Source organism: Tachyglossus aculeatus, chromosome 4 (assembly GCF_015852505.1).
Source record: "Tachyglossus aculeatus isolate mTacAcu1 chromosome 4, mTacAcu1.pri, whole genome shotgun sequence".
NCBI lineage: Eukaryota > Metazoa > Chordata > Mammalia > Monotremata > Tachyglossidae > Tachyglossus > Tachyglossus aculeatus.
Genome location: NC_052069.1, coordinates 40,583,341 through 40,589,192, shown reverse-complemented (window position 1 = coordinate 40,589,192; position 5,852 = coordinate 40,583,341). Strand labels below are relative to the sequence as shown.

At 43.6% G+C, this 5,852-nt stretch overlaps 1 non-coding gene across 1 annotated transcript; it reads left to right on the top strand.

Moving 5' to 3' along the window:
• The first annotated feature begins 1,154 nt into the window (after positions 1–1,154).
• On the top strand, positions 1,155–1,292 carry LOC119927922. Its single transcript, XR_005450887.1, has one exon. It is a non-coding gene; the product is annotated as a small nucleolar RNA SNORA7 (small nucleolar RNA).
• Positions 1,293–5,852: the final 4,560 nt, after the last annotated feature.

Here is a 5,852-nt window from a genome sequence, read left to right as displayed (position 1 = left end):
ATTCTGTGTTTTTCCACATGGTAGAGTCATCCTTCAGATCTAAGATGGCGTTAGAGCTGGTGAAACAACATCCATCAGTGTGCGTATCTTTGAGAGGTGCTCTTCGGCACGCTTAAGCATTTTTCCCATGAAAATATAGTCGGGTACTTTTTCTGGGCCTTAATCATTCTGGTAAACAGTCCTCAGACACCAATCGTTAAGAGGGGAAAGGTTTGTTCTGCCACCAGCAGGATATGCCCTTGAGTTGGTTGTGCCACAGTGATGATGGTTCATGCTGCATCATCCACATTCTCTCGTCCAGTCCCCCCTTCATCAGAATAAAATATCTCTGAATCCTCGACAGTAGCAGCAGACATCACTGACCCTTTCGAATTCCTTGGACACTCAGCTCTACCCTAATTTGTGCTTTCACTATATATTTTGGCTAGAATGCTGCTAGAGAATTAGGGAACAACCCTCTAGCTATGTGAGTCTGGTTACAGCTAAGCCATGGTGTCTGAAGAAACTGTTTTTGCATAGGCAAAATCTGTGGTGCAGTGAAAGATTTCCTTAATACTCAACTCATCCCCGACCCCACAGCACTTATGTCCACATCCTCATACTCGGTTGCTTCCCCTGTCTGTAATTTATTTTCATGGCTCCCTTCTCCACTAGAAGGCATGTCTACCAACTACACAGTATTGTACTTTCCCAAGCACCTAGTACAGTGCTCTGTAATAACAGTTACACAATAAGTGCTCAATTAATACCATTGTTTGATTGGTTAAACCAAAAACAAAATTCCTGCCTCACTGGAGAACTTGTGTACGACTAAACAGCTTTTTTCATGTCCATCAGAGTGCATTTTCCGAATCTTCTCTATCAGCAACACTGCATGAGCATAGTGGTGGTCAACAGGTTGAGAAGTAAGGAATTAATCTGTGAATAGAGGGTTTTGGAATATGATCATCAATTAATCAATCAATCGATGGTACTTATTGTGAGCATACCATATAGAGGGTACTTTAATCGATCAATCGTATTTACTGAAAACTTACTGTGTACAGAGCACTGTACTAAATCCTTGGGAGAGTACAACAGAGAGTTGGTAGACAGGAAACTTACAGTTTACAGGGGGGGACCTCGTTGGATTTTCCTGAGTGTAATGGAAAAAGCACCTCTCAGGGTGGCACCTGGAGAGTTTCCAGTACTCTATCAGTCTCAACTGTGGGAGGGAGACTCAAGCAGAGGCCTATCCATTCCATTCCTAGCTTGGGCAGTGGCTAGCGAGTGGCAGGCAATCTGCCACAAGTCAAAACTCACCCGTGCTGGGTAGCAGCGGCATGGGTAGGAGTCAAGGGCAGAGACTCAAGTTTACTGCACGGAAGAAGGCAGTGGTAAACAGCCTCCATGTTTTTACCAAGAAAACTCTATGGATACACTACCAGAACGATTGCAGATGGAGGTGGGGTGCTCTGGGAGAGAAGCATCCTTGGTGTCACTATAGGTCGGACACGACAATAGCATAACACAACAACAACAATGGTATAAGAAATGGTTATTATTCTGCACCATAAATACTCACCATTATGAGGGCACAAGAAATGGATTCAGAAGGTCTACATGCAAGTCAAGCAAGATCGCAGCTGAGACAAAGAGTAACATATGCAACATTTGACTGAGCCCCCTCCCCCAGACTGAGCCCCCTCCTTCCTCTCCCCCTCCTCCCCATTCCCCCGCCTTACCTCCTTCCCCTCCCCACAGCACCTGTATATATGTATATATGTTTGTACATATTTATTACTCTATTTATTTTATTTGTACATATTTATTCTATTTATTTTATTTTGTTAATATGTTTCGTTTTGTCTGTCTCCCCCTTCTAGACTGTGAGCCCGCTGTTGGGTAGGGACCATCTCTATAGGTTGCCAACTTGTACCTCCCAAGCGCTTAGAGCAGTGCTCTGCACTCAGTAAGCGCTCAATAAATACGATTGAATGAATGAATGAACATTTCTAAATTAGCAATCTGTTCCGGATTTACAGCATGATGGTTTCCGCTTCACACGCTACTCTCCTTTTTGACACAGCAACCTGGGCATGGGTGGAGGTTGGAGAGGTGCAGTGAAGCCACTGGAGAATAGGAAGAGTGTTGACAGATGGAAAATGGGAAAAATAGTTTAACGAGGGCAGGAGGGAGAGGGCAGGGGAGGCTGAAGAGAAGCTGTTGGGAAGGGGGTTTCTTGATTGTGAGGCACAATTACCAGAAGCGTCCATATGTCCATTTCACTTTTGATTACAAGATCTCAATATACGTACTAACTGTATCACTCATCTATAATCGATTCGGTAAAAAATTCTTAGTGAATTGAGGGGAAATAGGCTCTCCAACCTTAGTTCAGGAATCAGTCTCCCATTTATAACACTGTTTTTGTTTTGTTTTAGTGGTATTTAATAATAATAGTGATATTTGCTAAGCACTTACTATGTGCCAGGCACTGTGCTTAGTACAGTACTAAACACTGGGGTGGCTATAAGCAAATCAGGTTGGATGCACTCCCATGTGGGGCTCACTGTGTCAATTCCCATTTTACAGATGAGGGAACTGAGGAACAGAGAAGTGAAGTGACTTGCCCAAGGTCACACAGCAGACAAGTAACTGAGGCAGGATTAGAACCCATGACCTTCTGACTCTCAGGACCAGGCTCTATCCATTACGCCTTGTTGCTTAAGCATTTACTATGTATACAGCACTGTTCTAAGCACTAAGGTTGTTACAAATTTATCAGGTTGGACACTGTCCCTGTCTCACATGGAGCTCACAATCTAAGTAGGAGGGAGGAGGATTGAATCCCCATTTTACAGTTGAGGAAATTGAGGCACAGAGAAGTTAAATGACTTGCCAAAAGTCACACACAGCTAGCACTTGGCAGAGCTGGGTTTAGAACCCAGGGGCTCTGATGCCCAGGCCCATACTCTTTCCACAACATCATGATTCATTCATTCATTCATTCAATCGTAATTATTGAGTGCTTACTGTGTGCAGAGCACTGTACTAAGTGCTTGGAAAGTACAAGCTGGCAACATATAGAGACGGTCCCTACCCAACAACAGGCTAACAGTCTAGAAGGGGGAGACAGAGAACAAAACAAAACATGTGGACAGGTGTCAAGTCATCAGAACAAATAGAATTAAAGCTAGAAGCACATCATTAACAAAATAAATAGAATAGTAAATATGTACAAGTAAAATAAATAGAGTAATAAATCTGTACAAACATATATACAGGTGCTGTGGGGAGGAGAAGGATGTTGGGTGGGGGGGATGGGGAAGAGGAGAAGAAAAAGGGGGCTCAGTTTGGGAAGGCCTCTTGGAGGAGGTGAGCTCTCAGTAGGGCTTTGAAAGGAGGAAGAGAGCTAGCTTGGCAGATGTGTGGAGGGAGGGCATTCCAGGCCAGGGGAAGGATGTAGGGTGGGGGTCGACGGTGGGACAGGCGAGAATGAGGTACAGTGAGGAGGTTAGCGGCAGAGGAGTGGAGGGTGCGGGCCAGGCTGAAGAAGGAGAGAAGGGAGGTGAGGTAGGAGGGGGCGAGGTGATAGAGTTTTTGCTCGATTCTTAGGTTGACCGGCAGCCACTGGAGATTTTTGAGGAGGGGATTAACATGCCCATAGCATTTCTACACAAAGATGATCCGGGCAGCAGCTTAAAGTATAGACTGAAGTGGGGAGAGACAGGAGAATGGGAGATCAGAGAGGAGGCTGATGCAGTAATCCAGTCGGAATAGGATGAGACAATGAACCAGCAAGGTAGCGGTTTGGATGGAGAGGAAAGGGTGGATCTTGGCGATGTTATGGAGGTGAGACCGGCAGGTTTTGGTGATGGATTGGATGTGAGGGGTGAACGAGAGAGCGGAGTCGAGGATGACACCAAGGTTGCGGGCTTGTGAGATGGGAAGGATGGTAGTGCTGTCTACAGTGATGGGAAAGTCAGGGGGAGGGCAGGGTTTGGGAGGGAAGATAAGGAGTTCAGTCTTGGACATATTGAGTTTTAGATGGCAGGCAGACATCCAGATGGAGATTTCCTGAAGGCAGGAGAAGACATGAGCCTGAAAGGAGGGAGAGAGATCAGGGCCAGAGATGTAGATTTGGGTGTCATCAGCGTAGAGATGATATTTGAAGCCGTGGAAGTGAATGAGTTCACTAGGCCATGCTGTTCCAATGAGAAAATCTATTCTGACCTACAACACTTCAACTTCAGATGCAGTTTTCAGGAACCAGTTGCATCATAAGGATTAGGAACTGCCTGCATTACTGTTCCTTATGTGCAGTTTCTCCTATCAATCCCTCAAGTTTGAGAAATTGGCAATGAATATTGCTCCTCTCTACTTATATTTTATTTTGATGTTTGCCTCCCATGTTAGGTTGTAGGGTCTTTCAAGAAGGGCTCATGTCTACGAACTCCATTGTACTCTTCCAAGCACTTAGTACAGTGTTCTGCTCAGAGAAAGCACTGTCAATACTACGGATTGAATGTTGTTTTTTGCCTATTTGTGCTTGTAGGTCTATTTGTAATGTGTACATCCTAGCTGTAGCAGAACAACAATGAATGGACCTCCCCAAAATATGATCCAATTCAGCCTGCTCAACTTTTACATAGCTGCTTGACAAAGCCGTTTGTTGTTTTTTGTTTGTTTTTTTTTGCATTCACGTCTACTTCCCCAGCTTCTTAAAATTTCCTGCAATATAATTATACGGATGGGAATGCAGAAAGATAATTGCTTTTAGAGAAAAGTTTCTTCTTTGTTTCACGTTCATCTGGTTTCCATAAATGGAACGAGCCCTTGAACAGCAGAAGTGCACGGCCATGTGTCTCTAGTTCTCATTTATTTACAAAGATAGACCTTGACAAATGTAATTTGTTCAATAAAATTAAAAGGATGCACAATAATTCACTTAGACAAAAAGACTAGAAAGGAGACGTCATCAGCAGGCGCTCGCTCCATCATTCCAAGTGATCAGCTGACTTTGAAGAAGTGGCAGGTGTTCCCCCTCTCGGAATGTAGCATTGAACGGTAGCTGGAGGTGGGGGGAAGGAAGAGCACTAAGAATTGGAGCAATTCTTTATTCAGGCAATAATTATACAAATTAGATCCATGAAAGCCAGAGAATGACTGTGCCTTGAACCCTGTCTGTGTGCACAGAACAATGGGGAAATTAATAATTAAATCTATTACATATGCTCATAACTCAACACAAAGGATACCTCAGTAGTTCAAACATTTCTGTATTTTCATTTGAATAAGGCTTTCACACATTTTCCTCATTATATATGTATTATATTTTAAATTTAACAGCTTATTTTGTTGCCTTTATGTTTGAATTAATAAGGCCACACTTTCATGCAGGAATGTGGAATAGCATTAGCCTGCTTTGCAGATATAACTTTGAAAAATCTCCAGTTTCCCAGGGGTGAAATCAATTTGCCCCCATAACACATTGTCTCCAAGAACCGCTGCAAAAACATCTGGAATCACAAAAGCTTCATTCCCTCTACAAGCATCGGATTCTCTGCTCTTTATTTGAGACGTAGGTAGCTCAGAGAGGAAGTCTGTATGAATAGTGGAGACTCTTCAAGATCAGCTTCCAAATTTTGCAATCACTTGAACCTAGTACTAGATTTCTCTTCCAAGTCAATGTTCATTTTGCAGAGACCAAAAATAATTTTCCTGTAACAAATGGAGCCATCCGTTCATCTGGAAGCCCGAGTTCTCTACTCTCTGCCCAACAGGCAGCCTGGGAAAGGCAGAAATTGGTTGAACTGACAGATGGAACCGAAGGAGTGAAGTGGAATCGACAGTTAGTGGTGTTTCTAAGA